A 20,592-nucleotide genomic window follows, 5' to 3' on the forward strand; every position below is an offset into this window, starting at 1 on the left:
CAAATTCCATTTTAAGAGCAAGTCGTGCAAGGGTAAACAGAAGAAAATTTATTGAAAGCTTTAAACGTTGATTGCGCTCGTAGTAAGAAATGAGTTCAACGACAATTTGATGGCCCCGCCGCGGTCATCTAGTGGCTAAGGTACTCGGCTGCTGACCCGCAGGTCGCGGGATGAAATCCCGGCTGCGGAGGCTGCATATCCGATAGAGGCGGAAAGGTTGTAGGCCCGTGTGCTCAGATCTGGGTGTACGTTAAAGAACCCCAGGTGGTCGAAATTTCCGGGGTCCTCTACTTCAGCGTCTCTCATAACCATATAGTGGTTTTGGGACGTTACACCCCAGGTATCATATCGATTTGATTGATTTGGGGGGTTAACGTCCCAAAACTACTATTTGATTATGAAAGACGCCGTATCCCAGGTATCATATCAACGATAATTTGATTATTCTTGTGCCCAATAATATTCTGAAGAGCAGTGATAATATATTGACACGCTGAACTGTACTGTATGGCGTGTAATGTGTGTGTTTTCGTCTATTTTTTGTGTTCTACATTACATTGTTGATCTACGTATGCAGTATGGAAGCGGAACGTGCAGATGTTACAGTAGCATTATAATGTTATTTTTTTTTACAGCAGAGCTGTTAAATTTGCGGTTTTCAGTGTGCTGTAGATATAAATTAGTCACCGTCATGAACTGGCACACACTCTTTTCATCCTCTTCTTCTTCGTTCCCAGAGCACATGCACCAATTGCTCTGGAGTGGCTGGGAATAAATCTGATGGGCGAGAGAACGAGTTGCAGAGAAAGTGGGAAAGAAGGAAAGAGATAAATTATTGGTTAAGTGAAACTTGAACCCTCATTCCGATTTGATTTGTGGGGTTTAACGTTCCAAAACCACCATACGAATATGAGAGACGCCGTAGTGGAGGGCTCCGGAAATTTCGACCACCTGGGGTTCTTTAACGTGCACCCAAAACCCACATTCCGAAGAAAGGCGTCGTAACCACTCGGCTATCCAGGCGTGCGGGCAGAGCACAATAGCTTTTTTTGGTATTGTATATCAAGGCGGTAGGAAAGAGAATTGAGGGCGAGGAAGAGACAAAGGAGGATGAGGACAGAGTAAAGCTTTTCACAAGAAATGCATACGCGCGCGCACACACACACACCAAAGTAAATATCGGCCCAAACGCCTGGTGTCGCTATTGCAGAGCCTGTTGAAACGTTTCATTTGAAACATGCCTACAAACAGGCGTTTCTTGCCCTTTGCGCCACCGCACGATGCCGGCAGTGCGTCGGAAGGAGCGTCGCCTTTCAAGACGGGCGAGTGATTAGCGGGTGCACCCGATGCGAGGCCACGATTCCCACAAGCGCATAGCTGCTTGCGATCGTGGCCGTGAAACGCAAGCGTCGTGCGGGAAGTATAGCGAAGCGCTTTATCGGCCGCCGCTTTTTCCTGCTCTCGAGCGCTGCCGTGCAGCCGACTTCCCTGGCTTGAAGGAGAGAGAGCTCGTTACACGTGGCGTTGCTCCTTTTCGCTCCTCCTCATTCACATTGCTCTCCGTCTCTCCAAATAGGCAATCTGCTTTTAGGAACTTTAGCAATGTCTTGGTTGCTTCAATGGCGTCTGGCACTCACTGGCCTTGCCTTCCAAGACATGGTTCTTGCTGTAACGAACTGCTTAATTTTTCACTCTCCTTCGGGCATACGCAAATAGTTGACAGCAAGATAGAATATATGCCTTGACCTGGTTTTATTTAGTACAGGCCTTGTTGATAAGCTGTGGGAATGCGAAAGATTTGACGAGATTTCTGATGTCAAGGCCATTTTCGTATCTTTCAAATGCCCATTACGCAAGCCCCACAATGCAGTTCAAACTTTTTTCGACTTCAATTGCTCTGACAATGCACATATTCTTGCAGTCTTGTCTGAAAACTTGAACGATTCGTTATGCTTAGTAAAGGCTGTGATGTGAATGTTCTAGTTTGAGAGTTCGAGAACATTGTACATCTATGGACTCGTCGTTTTTCCCATAAAAAAACAAAACAAATGAAATTGCGCCATTCCCTGAATGAACAGAGAAGTATTGTAGCTACCTCGCCGTGTTGGGCGCCTCAGAGGCGGCAAATAAGCAGTGACGACCCCATTGCGAACGCCAGATTCACATCCACTAAGGAGGAACTTAAGCAAAAAACAAAACTTGCCAAAGAATCCTTCTATAGTGTCGAGGTACCGCAGGTCGTGGGTTCGAATCCTGGCTGCGGCGGCTGCATTTCCGATGGAGGCGGAAATGTTGTAGGCCCGTGTGCTCAGATTTGGCTGCACGTTAAAGAACCCCAGGTGGTCGAAATTTCCGAAGCCCTCCACTGCGGCGTCTCTCATTATCATTTGGTGGTTTTGGGACGTTAAAGCCCACATATCAATCAATCAAATCGAGGTATCGGCACTCCTCGAAAATAAACCGGGAAAGCTTTAGCGTTCTGACATGCCTATTACTAATTCTGCATCTTCATTCACTATCGAAAATTGAAGTTTAAGTTATCCGATGCGCACACATAACGCACTTAACGAATGCTTTCATTCTGTGTACGCATCTGATTTTTAATCATATCCGGTTTTTGACATTCATTCAGATCACTCCATTCCAGACATCACAATTGGTGTTAACGGTGTTCTTAATTCGATTTTGAAACTAGTCACCAAAAAAAATCTAGTGGTTCAGATGATGTTCCAAACTCATTTTTACTGCCTTATTCTCAATGGATATCTTGTTACATTGCTACTATATTTAAGAAATCTTTAGAAACAAGAATCGTTCCTTCATCTTGAAAGCTTGGAAGAGTAATACGATTGTATAAATCGGGTAGCAGGTCTGACGTAACTAATTATAGACCAATTTATTTAATTTTGTATTCATGCAAACTGTTGTAACATATATTATGCGAACACGTAATTAATTTTCTCGAGTCAAACCATATTTTAACAAATGCTGAACATGGCTTCAGAAGTGGCGTCAGCGCCATCCCGCAACTAACTGAATTCACCCATGACATTGCGTATCATTTAGACCAGGGCCATCAAATCGATGCATTGTTTATCGACTTCTCCAAAGACTTTGACACGATACTACATTGCTCACATTGCCTTAACATGTTCTAAAGCCTTAAAGCAAGTAGGATAATTTCGTTGAAGAATGCAGAATGTCCCAAAAGATATTAAATTTTTTATGTATTATGCCTCCACGGTGTGGAGGCATAATCTTTATGTTTCCTCAACGTTAAATAGCAAGTTGGTTGAATATGCGTCCAAAAATTTCAATTAGTGCAACTTTCATTTCGAAAAATCCGCTACGAAACGTTTCACTTATGGTAAATTAGCCGGCTCAAAGCTGAATCACGCATCGATATTGTGGAACTATCTCTATAGGAGTGTCGAACAATTAAACTTGAGTGAAGGGTGGAAATTTCAAGGGCTCGCATTTTTAAGTAAACTTTAAATAAATAAACTTACATTATGTCTAGAATTCACCTGTGTATTTTCATAACACGAATTCCCGGATTGGCCAGCTGACCCGTTTGTTCCTATCGTGTTTCCTTCCTTCATTTGGATATGCCCAGGCAGCAAAATATTTCTTGCTTTTACACCTGGCTTTCGCCCTGTCTCTATAGTAAGTACTGCTCTAATGCAAAATTACCTGACCCACTTAACCAGTCCCGGCTTTCAAGGCAGCTAAAAAAAAAGTGGCGCATAATAAATACATGCAGATAAACCTCTGGGCGCACCACGAATCTCACAAGCAATAAATTACTACTTATGTATTTTTTTACGCTTCTACCGAAATGCTCAAGCTAAATTTTGCCTGCATCAGTGAATCTTTCATTCACGTCTGTCAAAAACGTGATAAAATTTTATTGTCGCAATGGGTCAATGAGGATGGATCTTCACTGTGATTTTCTTTTTTTTAACAGCGAACCTTATTAAAATACACAAGTCGTTAACCGATGTCGGGATGCCTCCTCGTTTGGTTTATCACCGGTGGGCCCACTGAAACCGCAAGAGAGCACTGAGAGAGGTCGAAGCACGCAAAACACTTCCGCCTGTGCAATTGACCAGGCTAGCTTGCCAGAGATTAAAAGCATTTTCGTTCATGCGAGGCGAGGCACTTGGAATTTTTCGAGCAATTTTCGCGGGAGATAAAAGACAGCGTATTGTTCGGTGCCTGTCGTATTGAAAACCGATGCTCGCGATAGGACCTCTTGTGGCACTACACAACTGCGCGTAAGCGTCAAGACACGCGAGGGAGAGAAAAATGAAAAAAAAGATCCGGTCGGACAGTGTTCTACTGGAAGATCGATAAGTTCGAAGGCTGACACACCGACACACACGCTCGCACGCAGTTGCACACACGCACACGCACATACACACTGCCATTACAAAATGTGGTCGCGCCGATAATGTCATGTGATATCAAACGTAGCTTAACACGTTGGCGTAAACACAACAAATACTGTCCTTCATGATGTTTTCTTTCTTTTTTTTTCTGAAGAGAGCAGGTCATCGGGAAACATGTGCATTACATCTTGTATACATAAATAAGCGCTTAAAAAAAAACGTAAGTGCAGCAGTGAAACACGGTTCTCAATAACCGGCCCCCCCCCCCCCCTTTTTTTTTTACCTTCATTTTCTGCAACTTTCGTGATGAACTTCTGCGTACGGCCAGGTACTAGAAGTCAGTCTGTTGAGATCATGAAGACGATTAGTTCCTACGGTGTGCTAGAGATGTATTTCGCGCGACACGACAAGAATATAAAGCGTAATACCGGAAAGAGATAACCAATAACTTTCCTGTGATCAATATTTCTAGTCGGAAGCGTTTACAACAAACAAAACCAGGAATGTAGGCTTAAAATCGCCTTTACGATAATGTGATGGGCTGAGCAAACACTCAAAGGCGACGTAGCTGATTATACTTCGAAAGTGAAAAATGGCGATTGAAACGGGACGAAGCTGGAATGTTAAGGGCAGAGCCGCTCACTTCCAGCTGGTTATTCTATTCTAAAACAAGACGTGTACATCACGTGACCTAAATAAAGAAAAAAAAGAGCACTAGAAACTACTGGTGACCTCGGTAACTCATAAATGAGATGACCATTTGTTTACTGCGGAATGAGGTGCGCAGTTTCTTGATCATCGATGCTACTCTCGTGCAATGTTCAATCTTACGGCTGCCTTTTTATGAAAGTGAGGCCACTTAATTTATTTACTTTTTAATGCAAGCTCAAATTTGATTGTGACATTGTGGAGTGCTATTTTGTTTTGACGATACGATAAATAATGTTCATATCACCGCAGCTACTTTAGAAGTTTAAGCCACTTGGGGATGCATGCTTTGGGAAAAGGGAACGCAACAAACGGGAAAACAAAAGGTGAAACAGACAAGGCGAAGCACTGCTATCATGTCGTAGCTCTGTGTGTCATCTATGCTGCTTTCATTCAGTCGCAGCCGTGTAGCATGGGACATCTTGTACAGAGGCCAGAAGCCAGCCTGGTACGATGAATTCCTTTTTGCTCTTATAACTATACTGTTCCTATGACGCAGGAAAACTGAAATGTACCAGAAAAATAACTAGGAAGAAGTAATTTTATTGGGCATATGCGTCTTCAAAAGTAACGCTTAGATCACTACATTAACCGTTTTTTTTTCTTCCTGGCCCGAGCTTGTAATTATCACGCACTCACTTCCTGTGCCCGGCCGGGTGTTTACTAACTCCTGGTACCTTGAGCGTAATCTAAGTATGGCTTAGTTCAAAATGCAAATTGGAGGCGTCGGCATTCTTTTGCCGTTTGCATCGTCTATATTCTTTCTGTCCACTGTTCAGGGAAATTTTATCGAAGCATCTTCCGATTTGCTTACCGTCTTGACAGCCACGATCTTCGTCAACCTTTACCCTATCGAACCTCGTAACAAAAAAGAAAAACGCCCCTCCGTGTGATCAGCGTTGGTTTCCCCATTACAGCGTACCTCATAATCATGTTCGGTCCGCCTGATTTTCCGTCTTGCTTTCCTTTCAGCATGGGCCCAGATTATTTAGCGCTTTTTTTTTTTTGGTTTCACGCTGTTCTGTTTTGGCGACCCCGGAGATTTCCCTGCGGCCGGTTTGTCGTTGCCGCGGGCCGGGAAAGTACCACCTTAGCTCTGTCACGTGAACGTGTTTTCATTTCTGACCAGGAGTGTGAACGGAGGACATCTTCTCGCACGATGCGATCAGTCCCGTGACAGTGGACGAGGTCAGTACCTTCGATTGCGCGCGTATTTCTCGGCGTGTTCCTGCGACGTGCGTCATGCGGCGTGTCGTGGGTCCGGCTGACGACGGGGACGCCTTGCACGGTGGAGTTGCCCAGCGGCCTTTTACCGGGAACTGCGATCGCGCGTTGGTTGGCAAGAACGGCGACAGATGCTCGGTCTGCTTCAGCCGTGTTTGCGAAGTGACGCAGGCGACGTGGCTTGATACACGATGTCCGCTTGGACTAGGCAGTAAAATCACGACAGGTGCTGGCACATCTAACGATGTCTCAGCTTTGTATGGCGTATTTTGTTGTTGCTTTGTTATATCTCGATGATCACTACGAGGAAAAGAGGGCGGGCAGAACGTAACGTGGCCAGAAAACGTGCCCAGCTATGCACACTTCACGTCTGTTTCTCATCAAGCGCTGCGTATAATTACTGCTAGCTGACGCACTTTCAGCCAAAACGCCGATAGACGTTTTATCCGTCACGATGGGCTGGAGGCGTGGCGCTAGCATTTCCTCGCCGTAAATGTGAGAATCGGCCGTCTGCCGTTAAACGAAGCCAAGCCGTTACTCACGAAGTTGAGGACAAGGTGCAGGGAAGCACTTACGTCTCCCGCACCCAAGGTCTGTAGTAAACGAACAGGAAGGTAGCGTTTTGCTTTTACGCTGTGCCAGTGATGTACCAATGACTCACTGCTGCGATGCGTCGTAGTCATTAGGATGAATAAAGTCTGGCGATGTTTGCTTTTATAGTTAGGAAATCACCGGAAAAGGCGTTCGTTTCAAACACTACTGTATCTGACGAGAAGCTACCGCTCAGCACAAATTACATGTTATTGACAGTCCCCGTACACGGCATTCCAAAAGGCAAAACCACCAGAGAAATTGAAATAGCTGCTACCAGAAGCAGGGGACAGACGATGTGCGTAACCCTTCCACCACCTTTCAGAATTACACAGAACTTATTTGCAATATTCTGTGCCCATGAGCTTCGAGTTGTTCACTAATTAGCCCTGGCACTGCCCAGCAGCCTGGTGCATAAATTTTAAAACAACCCCCCCCCCCCCCGAAAAGTCGTTGATCTGGGTTCAATTTCGATACCCGGGCAATTTTTTTTTCAACTAGAAGCTTTAATCACTGAAAAATCTACATACATTACCTACTGGCCTTGTGCGACAGACAGGTGGTTGTCAACCATCCTTTTCTTAGTTGCCAACGCTGGTACAGAAGCGGCCCATTCGCTCCTTTTGAGGCTAAATCCTGCGCTAGTTTACAGTCTCACTTCAGACAGACTAAATGTATTCTGTTGCATTCAAATTTTTTTAGGACCTTGTCAATCACAACTAACTTATTTCAACGAACGTGAAAAAAACGTACCGGTGCCATAAACGTACACTTCTCAAAAATGAAATTACTTTCTTGTGCTGTGTGCTCGATCCACTCAAGAGTTAAGGAGCAGCCAGCGCCTTATTTGTGCGCCAACATAATACCCTTTTACATAATACCAATTCAAAAAAGAGTAACCCTCGTATTCACAAACGCTCCTCGACTCGATTTTCACCCTTCACTTGACAGAGTTGAGCACTGCGCCACCACTCGGCTAAAAATGACGCTGCGCTGCTCAAGAATTGCAGCAGACTATTGCGGATATGCAGTGACTTAGTGTACCCAGAGATGGCGCTCCCATCGACTTTCTCAAGTGAAGGCGAAGAGTTGAGTGAAGGGAGGTTCTAGAATACGGGGTGAATCACCGCGAGCCCTATGACCTCTTATTGAAGTGATAACAAAAAGAATAGTTGTTGGAGCCGCCTAGTCGCTGGCTACGACTACGGACACGATGAGCACAAATGTAAGTAAGACCTATAGACTTCGTGCAAGTTCTTACCCAGACATTTCCCTGTGCCTTCCAGGTACTGCCTAACCATCGTGCGCACAGGTGGCCTCCCTTCCTTCTTTCCTAACAGAGTAATAATTTTAGCCTGATCAGAAGAAATCGTAGCTTGCACGAGACGATAAAAAAGAAGGACATTTCTAGATTCAGAACATTTGATTGAGAAGCATGCAATTTATTTATTTATTTATTTATTTTTTTTCTTGCTGCACAGCATGGAGCAACCAAGCTCCCAAGGTTACTCGATCCTCTCAGCAGTGATCTATTCATAGTAGAGCAAAACAGACTGATGTTTCTTAATTCGACAATAGAATGGATACTCAATCCTTCGCCAGCATCATAGCTCAAAATTTCCTCGCTTATTTTTTTTTCATACTTCAAGACGTCAACGACACACACCGACGCACCAGGACGGGAAAGACGAGAGCGTTCATCGGATGAATTGAAGTTTTCAGGCTGATATCATTCATAAACAATTCCGACGTGGTGGCTAAATTCGTGGGTGCAACTTGCGTTAGCCAGTTATGTCGACTGGTGGCCAATAAAAAGTAAGATATATTGAGCTCTGAATCAACTGAAGGTCCTGCATATAAAATGGGCCTTTATGAAACTTCAATGTGCAGCGAATTGCCGGCCGTCTGACAGGAGTAAGTTTAACGAATTAATCGACGTGTCACATTTGGGCTTCTACTTCAAAAGTACAACTTTAATGCGCTCGAAATGAATGCAACCAATAAAAAATCGCGCATATACTTCGAGCATCAGTTCTCATTATCATCATGCGATAATGAAAGTTTAAAAAAGGCACGATAGTGCTATTTTTTTATTTTCGAAAGTCTGCCCTTAAGAATAATACTTTTTGTGTTCAAAAATACACGTGCAGGTTTGCTTCGAGTATAAAGTCAAGTAATGAGTGGTGGTGAAGTCCACGAATCCAGCGGTCGAGGTCGTGTGGTCCGCCACATCTGAGGCCTGTTGCACGGAGGTTCGTTCACCAAGATTGGGCTGAAAATTTCCAAAGGAAAAAGAAAGTTTAGGTCGCAATTACACTCTCATTGTAATGAATCATTAAGAAAGGGCAAGTCAACACACTTCCATCTTGTTTTTTTTTTCGTCGCAGTACCTTCCCTTCCCTCCTCTATATTAGGCCAATGTAAGATTGATGATTGATTTGTGGGGTTTAACGTCCCAAAACCACCATATGATTATGAGAGACGCCGTAGTGGAGGGCTCCGGAAATTTCGACCACCTGGGGCTCTTTAACGTGCACCAAAATCTGAGCACACGCACCTACTGCATTTCCGCCTCCATCGGAAATGTAGCCGCCGCAGCCGGGATTTGATCCTGCGACCTGCGGGTCCGCAGCCGAGTATACCTTAGCCACTAGACCACCGCGGCGGGGCTATGGGGCAGACTTCGCACCCCACACGGTCCACACGGTCCCTTAGGTGACTAACGTGGTGAGGGGGGCGCCCCCCTGCTCCCTTCCCCATGCGCATGCCTATGAATATTATGCATTTATTGAAAGCTCGTCGCGATTTAGACCTGAAAGAATAATCTTTGAGAGCCCGGCATTTTTTTTTCTTTTTTCTAGCAGTACTTTAGCTAAAAGGCGAACATGGGGCTTGGCTTGGTACAACTGAAATTAATAAAGAGAACTCCAGCCAAAGATTTTTTTGAAATACCAGATGTTTCAAAGCCAGACGGGCTTATCTTTGTGCGTTGAAGAAGCCGGTGAGCTATACCACTGATGTCTAATAGGGGGAGCTAGATGGCGCATCGATCTAGGGGCTTTACATCGAGTGCGCGTGGTTGAAGCCACCGGAAGCCGCCGCTGGTGTCCTGGAAGCCACCGCCATCAACAGTCGCCTAGTGGCGGCGCAAGGGCATTTCTTTCTTTTTTTTTTTCAACGAAATGCCGGCCTGCAGTGCAGTAAAATGTACGAATAGACGAGAAATGTCGTTGCGAAGACATTTCACGCGTATGTACCTCAATATTATATTACTTTTTATATTACGCGAGGAAATTGTGGTAGTTGATCGCCTTTTTTTTTAACGAAGAATGTGGAAGGTGTTTGTTTTGTTTATATTCAGTTGTATTCCCGCGCTCTAGACCTCAAATATACGAGAAGTGGGCCAGTAACTCAAAGAGAGACAACTAGACGCGGTCTTCTGAAAGCAGATTTTGGCATGACCACTTTGCACAGTCATGAATTCACCACTCGATTCGAAAAACTCATCTTCGAAACGATGCCATCCCAACACTGTTTTCTTTTCCGGATCAGTTACAAAAGACAGACCTTTGCACTTGTGGCTACCAATGCACTCATTGCTTTTATTTTTTATGGAAATAATTCTGTGACATTTTTTTTGTTTTTGGTACGTGACTGGTGATTAATTGCAAGATTGTAGATTACAGCAGTGCACCGTATTTGGTTGGCGTCACTACGGCGTCTGTCATTTTCCGTGTAGCGCAGCATTACCGCGAGGATGTTATATATTATAATAAAAAACACAGAAGATACGATCACAACAACAAGTGCGACCAGGTAATATTTGAATTGCGGTCCTAAAACGCCCAGAAGACGGCAGCTTCCGGGACACTTAAGGGACCTTCCGGTGGCTTTACAAGCGCCCGCATGGCAGAGCGGGGATGCGTCGTTCCAGCCTTTTAGATGGAGGTCAGTGAGCTATACACCCTTGACTGTAGTATGTACTGTCTTGAGCAATACGAGCTCGAACACGCGAGACCGTGCCAAATAGCCTCGAGCAGCGGCCGATTCACGGCGGCCGCTGTCGGAAACAAAGCGGAAAGGGCGACGCGCTTCCGCTAGCCGTTGGCACTCCCTCTACGATAGTGTTGCTGCAAAACGCAGCTTACAGCATGTCAGTGGCTGCTATCGGTGATATGAACATAGGCAATGCCATCTAAAAATATTTTCAGGCCTGCTCACTGCCACCGTGACGTCACTCGTTCTTCTTTTTTTCATGTGATTCTCAAAGGGAAAAGAAGGTTAAAGTGAGCCCCGTAACTGTCTGCATCAGAGTGCGACACCTCAACAGTAGCTCACAAGTGGGGGGGGGGGGGTAAGGAGGGACTAAAAAGATAGGACTAAAAGGTATACATAGAGAGAGGAAAGAGAGAACGAGGCGCAGGGACACTGAACGACGGAAGAGGAGACGGAAAAGGTGGACACGGTCGCAGGAGTCAGAGGACGGGGCACCACTCGGTGAGAGCACCTGTCGTCGTCAGGAGATGGCGCAGGGAGAGCCCAATCGACCAGAGCTGCGCTGTCGTCGGAGATCATGGTGGCACAACCTGTCGGCACGAAATCCAGAGAGCGAGTGCCGTCACTCGTTTTGCCCGAGCGAGCACGCGAACTACGGGAAGCTGTCAATTCATTGGCACAAACGTCTCCCGTTAAAACATAAAGCGTTCGCCGCGAGTTTTACGTGCCTAACATATTTACACTGCGTTTGTCCACACACACACACACACACACACACACACACACACACACACACACACACACACACACACACACACACACACACACACACACACACACACACACACACACACGCACGCACACACACACACACACACACACACACACACACACACACACACACACACACACACACACACACACACACACTATCTAGAACATGCACAAGAACTGTTCCCACTAATTTCCAAAGTTTCTGCAGTTTTATTTATAATATTTCCAACATCGCTCTTCATAGACACGTAGTTATTGAGGAGAATGGTATTCAGCACAATATCAGGGGGATGACCACTGCAGCAGAAAAAAATCTTTCGTTTCACAAACATCCCTGACACAAGGAGAGACGCCGTAGTGGTAATGAAAGACGCCTTAGTGGAGGGCTTCGGAAATTTCGACCACCTGGGGTTCTTTAACGTAATGTAATGGCTGGGCCTATAAAACCCCCATTCGTCGTGCAACTTACATCTTTGACGCCTGGCGCGATTCTACGCTTCTGCCGCACGATATTGCATGTGTTGAGTAGACCCATCTTACTACGTCACAATCGCATAATGTTTTTACAGCGAAAGCTGTTATGAGATCGTAACACAGATCACGTGCGGTGCCGCCACCGCGGGTTTCCATAACCAGTATTGCAAAATTCAGTAAATAAAAAAAACACCAAGGTTACAATGGGATCCAAACCCGGGTTCACCGCGTGCCAGCCCAGTATTCTACCACTGAGTCACACCGCTGCTTGAAACTCATTTCCAAACTGGCCTTAGGCAGGCTTGATGTAGAGAAGGAACCACGCTAATATGAGTAATAAAGCGTCTTAGAACATCAGAGGAACAACCAGGCGTCACGCAATGAGAATTGCGTAAAGACTGGGTCGTCCACCGATCGAACCTATTACAAAAGCTTGTTCTGGTTCCCCCATTAACTTTCGCGCATACACACTTCAGGCCTAATTCTTCATAGTCGTCAGCCACTGCATAAAAATAGAGCACAACATTCATATCATGTGTGTAGCGGATACCACGCTTCTCCAAAGAATGTTGAAGGATAGCATAGTGAATGCCGGCTTACTACGCAAAAGTTCGTTATTAATGCCCTAGTGGGTACCAAGCTAGTGTACTTGCAGTAGTTACCAAAAGAGTGTTTAGAAAAGGTTCTGAAAGGCCGCTCGTCGAGCTTTCGCGCAGGCCTGGCATTTTGTTTTTGTTTTTGTCGCGGCAGCTTCAAGCGATGGCTTGGCTCTGTGGTAAACACCTGCTAGTTACGCAGATGGCCTGGTTTCGGTTCTCACTTGAAATGAAAATTTGTATCATTTGTTTCATTTGCCTCTTTTGAGATTTTTTGGTCACGGAAATCGCTAATTCACTCACACTCAGTGATGCCAACACCGGATTTTCTTCGGAACGGCCTCTTTGGCGCTGTCGCGTTATTAACAATAATGAATAAATCACTCACTCGACTGATCAATTGATCAATTATTCAATCAATCAATCAAATATTCTACGTGCTCAGGAACAACCCTATGGTCTGTGCTGGCGCATGCAAAAAGAGAACAATACAAATGAACAATACAATACCTGCAGACAGCCTTCAGAAAAATACATCGAATAAAAAAAAAGCGAAAACATGCAGACAAAAAAGAAATCAACGCGAAATCGAAAGAACGAAAAGACAAGACGAGAATATTAAAATGGGAGTGAAAAATAATGTGGGATATACACAACTAGGCGAAATGCTTGCTAAGAGACAGAAAGCGAAAAAATTCTGTACATTATCCAAAACTCTGTCAAGACTGTATAAAGCTCAGCGAAAAACAATGACTGTATAATATATTGAAATTATTAAGATCAAGAAAGTTACCATTACAGAGAGTTTGAATGGTAGAGTTTTGGAATGAGCTGGAAGGTGCGTAAAACGATCGATTCTTTCTGGTTAACTTATGCGCTATTTTAAGAATAATACAGCTGAGAAGAGAGAGAGAGAGAATTATCTTAATGGGGAGCTGGAGAGGTTTGCCTGGTTTTTCACCTGACGGGCTACTCCAGGTGCCGGGTGATGAGGATGAGATATACAATGATTAACACACAACATATACATTAGCAGGCTAGAGCGAACTAGCTCCGGCTGACCTCTCTGCCTTCTAATAAATTCTCACTTACACACACAACACATACAGTTACATACACTGTCGCATAACACATACAGCCACTCACACGCACTGCACTATTTACAGCGTTTTGTTCAAGCCTGTAACGATTGTCTGTAACGCTTTTGGGGAGTCTAACGCACTGGAGCTGTTCTGCCTTGGGCCTAGAATATTTTTCAACTCCAAGTTTCTTGGTGTATTTTTAAGGGCATCTTCAGAGACTGTCTCTGTGATGCCGCTGCCAAAGCTGGACATGACACTTGAGCAGAAATCGTCGAGATACCTTTCTCGAGGCAAGACGCTGCAACGCTAGTGTTGGCACACGGTTGGTGCCTCCAGCGATCCCTCTGGACAGACCCTAGCCAAAAGTATGGGCTTCTGTACAAGATCGATCCATTGTGTCACTTCAGGATGCCACGAAACCTCATCAGGCAAGATGAATCATGTTTATACCACATCCGATTAAACGTTGATTATACGAATTACTTCAGGAACAAAATTGGACTCTCAGACTCAGCATTTTGTGCACAATGTAACGCCGTTAAAGACATCAAGTATGTCCTCTGTGAGCACTGCTCAGAAGTATCTTACCGTGGACTATAGTTGGTAAAGAAATAACAGGTCAGCACGATTTCGTCGGCAGTGAAGTGGTAGCAATGATAATAATCTGCCAGTGTTAGAAAAGAGATCTAGTCATTTATTGCGAAACGATGGTTAAAAATGCTTGTGATTATTTTTCCAGACTTGCTCGATGGCGTTACTGCCAGCTTTAGCAATGCTATTCCAGATCATTTTCTTTCCCCTTCTCTTGCTCAACTGCTCTGACTGACCACCGGTTGGCCGTTCTAAGCAGTTCGTGGTTGGGCCAGTTCCATTTCGATTGCTCAGCACCAACTTATATTAGCCACACCTGTCTGGTCCGCCGTGGTGGAGCAGTGGTTATGCGGCTTGACTGCCGACATGCAGGAGGTCGCGGTTTCCATCCCGACCGCGGCGGTCGCATTTAGATGGAGGCGGAAAGGTGGACGTCTGTGCACTGTGCTATGTGGGTGCACGTTAAAGAACACTATATGTGATTAAAAAGAACAGTGGAACGCACAATAACGAATTAAAAATAAAGAAGACACAATCGAGCAGACACCATCACCGGTGGTGTGAAATTGAACGTGCCTTATTCTTCCGTAGCTGTTTGAGTTTCGCTCTTTTTTCTTGCATTTAAGCATAATGTAACCGGCCCAGATTTTCACACTTCTAAAGAACCCCAGGTGGTAGAAATTTCCGGAGCCCTCAACAACGGTGTCTCGCATAACTATATTGTGGTTTTGGGACGTATGACCCTAGACATTGTTTGTTGTTTGCCCTATTCTCCTGTCTTTCGACAGGCATTGGAAAGTGAAGGGCGTTGGAAAGACATCTCGTTACATGAGCTCGAACTCTCATTCTCTCCCTTTTCCCCCTTGCAGTAAAATGCTCGAGTTGCGAAAAGGACAAACATAGCCGGTAAATGAATCAGCAAGAGGGATCGTTTGTCTTCGTCATCCCTCGTATGGTTGTTGCACGTTTGTGCTTTCATAAGTGATTTTAGAGCGCAAAAATCAACGTAAACACAAGGAAGGACATGTGACAGAGCACCTTCCTTGTGTTTTCGCTTATTTTCACACCTTAAAATCAACTATTAACGTACATCAACTCGCCCAACAAAATTTCTCTTAAGCGCTTGTGCTTATGTGCTCGTACGTGTGCTGGGTATTATCGGTGAATATGCTGTAGGAAGCCAGGTTTTGGCACAAGTCTAAAGAAGCGCATTCATCCTATGTTTGGAATGCTGGCTATGTACAGCATGTTGCATTCGGCCTAGAATACAGCACAACTTCATGATTTTTTTCTTTCTATAGCGTTACACAAGTACATTCCAGTGACGCTGGCTGCGCCTAGTCGTTTGCCATACGCCCTTTGTATAAACAATCGGAGCAGGCTGTGCACTTCTGCTGTCGGGCGCCGCCTTTGTTCAAACAACTTCGCTCTCTATCCAATATAGAAAGTGGCAGAATAATAATCAAAATAATAAAGAAACGACATGGACGGAGATAAAACATAGGCGACAAAAGGGGTGTGCGGAAATGAAGAGCCTTCGTGGCGTGTGCGTGACGCCAAGAAGTCGACTTATGCGAATCAATGACTTTGCGCGTGAAAAGGAAAATGTCTGACAGGACTGAATGATTCGTTGATGTGGCAGTTAGAGTATATCGGTCATACGCAGAAAGTATATCAATAGCACTTCTGGGCGATGCCTATCGTGCACTTCACAGTATATGTTTTCTTAGGCCAGCTAGTGCATCGTTGCTTAAAAAAAAACGTGGCACAACTTTACAACAAAGAAGGAACCTGAAGAGATAAAAAGAACGCTCTTTCGATCTCTTCGTGCTCTTTCTCAGTTCCAAGCTTGCGCCGTGTCTTTCAAGTAACTTATTATTAACCTTGGTTCGAAGCTCGCAAGGTGAATGTGGGAGAAAAAAATCGCAGTGACAAAATACGTGGGCCTCATAGAAGGTAGAAATTGACGTTATCAGAAGCATTTCGCCGCTGAATGGCCTATTTTCTGCAGTTAAGGCTAATGCAACAACGAAAATGACACGCATGGCGACACGTTCGCACGCGCAGTAGTCTATATGTGGTTTACTTTTTGTGCTCGTCTTACTTGCGACAGAGATTTTCATCTGCACGACTAATAAATGTATTAATCAGGTCAAGAAGTAGTTATCTCAGTTTTGCAGGTAGCTGGCGATGGAGAGTCCCTGGGTATTTCGCAACGCGTTGCCAGATGGACAGCTTGTTTGTGCAAAACTTACAAAATTTGGAATGACAGAACTAGTTTGTACGTATTCATGTTAAACAGACAGGGTATGTAAACGTGGACTCAAGAGATAACTCGGGCCACCCAAACCGCTGTGGTGTTCTGGCTTCTTTTTTTTTTTACGTCCGTGCTTGCACTCCTTGTCTCTTGTGCAAGATCAGTCTTGCGTGCGTCGCCACATGTGCGACAACGGCAAGGCAATGACGGTGGCTATGATCGTCCATGGGATGATCCAGTTTCGGCGCAGCGGCACATCATGAATACTGCCGGATTTTACAGGGGAAAGAAAACGACACAAATTGAAGAAAAGAAGGTACTGACGTGCTAAGCGACTGTACGTGTTCAACAATCACGCCTGTCTCACGTAGTGAATGTAAAAACTACGGTGGCGCCGCTCAGCAATGTCAGAACGCGTTTGTGCCTGGGCTGATCATGAAGGCTGCGCAGCGTTGCGCAGTTTTGCCCTATTGTTAGCTGTTACGAGTAAGTGGCTGTGGGATGTGGGCCAATCCCGATGCCGCGCATTTTTTGCGTGGCGTCTCACGCCACTAACTTCACGAGGGAAGGATGCGAGAAAATAGGGCTTAATGTGTAATTGGCTTATGCATGGTAAAAGTAAGCGAGGCTAGATAGTTACTATGCTAGAGGTCAGATGTTGCATCCCACCATCGGCCACGCAGTTCTTCATTGAAGAGGTCTGAACCAATGAAGGCCATGGACACACTTTATTGTGCCTGGGACGAGGTAGATAAAACTTTAAATTCATAATGGCGTCAATGTAGCGCAAGTAAAGACGAGGACAAGAAAAAGAACACCACAGGCGCTTAGGAACACCGAAACGCTAGTGGTATTCTTTTTCTTGTCCTCGCGTTTTTCGCACTGCATTTACGCTTTAATGAATCACAACTCGCTACCCCTAAGTTTTGCTTCAAAACCAGGAGAATGCTGAGTGCGTGAGGCGATTGAGGACACTTGTAGTTTCGAACAACATGAACGCCGGTGCTTTGACAATACTGTTATAGGGATGTGACTTCAGCTTAAGCAAGTTCTTCATCACGTGTTTGAAAGTTCTGTCACAATATAGCAGCTTTCAGATTGATGCAGGAGACCCAATACCAGGAAGCCTCTGTAAAGTCATCGTCTTATGCCTTGAATGCTGCCTGCTTTCCGAATGTGGATGCAAAGGGCTTCAACAGACGAATACAAAAGAGAAAACACGAACACGAGCACTGAATTTCAAAAACGCTTTCGTCCCGTCTGCTCAAACACTCTGCCATAGTTTCTCTGGCAGAATAAGGCGAAACCTCAGTATTGGTGATTAACACATTACGTGGTGAGCAACTGGTTGTAATAAATAGTCCAAGCAGGCTCATTTCAGCAGCCTTCATAAAGTACAGAACCATGATATTCAGGTCCTGGTGATCTTAGCACATTTTTCAGGAATCATTTCTCACTATCATAATATCGGACAGCCGCAGTAGTGTAGCCAGTGGCACACCGGGCCCATGCCCCTCCCCCGCCCCGCAATTTGCAATTGTTTTTTTCCGACATGACATACAAAGCACAAAATGACACTCGACCACATCTCCCTGCCCGGCCCGCACTTCAGATCAAGAAGACGCCCCCCACCGCCCTCCCCACCTGAAAAACGTTTCTGCCTACGCCCCTGAATAGCAGTGACACGTATGACAATGTGCCTATGTCTTATGATAGCTCTGCCTAATGAGCATTGTCTTGCACTTATAGTGATAACATAGGCGCAATAATTTTAGCAAGTAGTTCATAAGGTGTCAAGGTTAAACTGACTGGCATATAGTGTCGATACCACTGAATACATCTATATTTTTCTCGTGCACGGGAGAAGGAATAAAATCAAATCCTTAAAAGCTTCTTGAAATGACGCCACCAAGTGGCAGAGACTTCCATTTTTGACTAAGGCATAATGCCTTTTTGTCTGTGAGCTTGAACGAGTCGGTGACACATTCTTGGGTACAGCGCAAAGAACGCGTGACGCAGATGTGCAAGCGTTTTGTTCCGTTTACTCATCTGAGTCCTGTGTTGTTCGCGCGGTACCAAAGAAGCAAGTATTTTTGTCTTTTTCTCTCGCGTTTTTCGATATTCCGAGCGACTTCGCCATTCTCCGCTGAATCAGTTTGGCACCCACAAAGATTGTAACCCACTATTAGGGCCGCTCGTATACTTCATATACGAAGAGGATTTTCTTCGTAAATGAAAAGATGGTTAATTGTGTAAATAGGCTTCCTGCAGAGCTTTTACGGAAAGAAGGAATACGATACGAGCTGACAATGCGGGACGTGGTTAGAGAACGCTCGCTAATTCTCGTACGCATCTGCATTCATCGTTGTACGCGGGAAGCGGAAATATGCCCGATGCTCTCCGTAGTGAAGCAAGAACCCACCCGAAAAAAGAAAAAAAAATTCGAAGAAGACAGGTGTAGAGAGCGCGTATTTGAAAGGACCAGGATGCGACGCGAATCAAGGTTACGCAAGACGCAAAGAATGCCTGGCTCGTATGAAGAGGTAAACGGCGACTTGTGCTGGCGCGTCTCCCAAACACTCCCGGAAGCCGCCGCGCTTGGCCGGGCGCCTTATGGCCTCCGATGACCAGTCTGCCGGCATCATTAGCCTCCACAGGACGGCCTCCGCGCGCGGATTCGTGACCACCGAGTGCCGCATGTTGGCGGCTCGCGACTGCAAGCGTGCCACTGCCACAATGACTGCGTTCCATCGCCACATGTGATTCTTCTCTTCTTTCGTTTAAGCACCCCAAGTTGCGCGAAGTGTCGTTCGAGAAGGCGTCTCTCCGTGTGGCATCTCAGGCTTGAAGGTGTCCCTCGCAAGCAGCTGCCAACTGCTGTGCTGCATGCCGGCCACCACTTAACCGAGGCGTTCCTTTCGAAGCCTAGCGAAACATGTACCTCCCTCATATAAATCGCAAATACATGGCGTTCGCACTCCTCTCACTGTCACGGAGAGGCAGTGCTAGCTTGAATAGATAAGTGCGAGGGCGATTGAAAAAAAAAAGTGCCAGCTATTTAATCCAACAAGCCATTTTTACGGCGTGTGTGGCCTAGATGCATATTCTCCGTGGAGAAGATAATGGAGTGCTCAAAGAGGGTTGATTGATTTGATATGTGGGGTTTAACGTCCCAAAACCACCATATGATTATGAGAGACGCCGTAGTGGAGGGCTCCGGAAATTTTGACCACCTGGGGTTCTTTAACGTGCACCGAAATCTGAGCACACGGGCCTACAACATTTCCGCCTCCATCGGAATGCACAAAGAAGGAGGCTGGAAGAATAGTGACGTACAAAATTATGTTTCGTGCGTTGCATTAAAAATGAAGGCGACGCGCAAACGAAGTCTCATTTCAATGTGAATATGTATAGTCAGTCATTGCCTGAGACTATCTCAACGATAAGCAAGTGACTCGGTTTAAACCTACTGGGTGCTCAGATTTGTGTGCATGGTAACGAACCCCAGGTGGTCCGAATTTCCGGAGCCCTCCACTACGGCGTCTCTCGCAATCATATGGTGGATTTGGAACGTTAAACCCCACTTATCAATCAATCAATCAATCAATCAATCAGTTTAAACCTGGAATAATAATAATAATAATAATAATAATAATAATAATAATAATGAAATTATGTCAGTATAAAATATTTGAAGAATAATGCACATTATTATTATTATTATTATTATTATTATTATTATTATTATTATTATTATTATTATTATTATTATTATTATTATTATTATTATTATTATTATTATTATTATTATTAGAATCTTGTATTTAACGTCCCAAAACCACGATATGATTATGAGAGACGCCGTATAGCGGAGGACCCCGGAAATTTTTACCAGGTCTCAAGCATTT

The sequence above is a fragment of the Rhipicephalus microplus genome, chromosome X, assembly GCF_043290135.1.
Source record: "Rhipicephalus microplus isolate Deutch F79 chromosome X, USDA_Rmic, whole genome shotgun sequence".
Taxonomy (NCBI): Eukaryota; Metazoa; Arthropoda; class Arachnida; order Ixodida; family Ixodidae; genus Rhipicephalus; species Rhipicephalus microplus.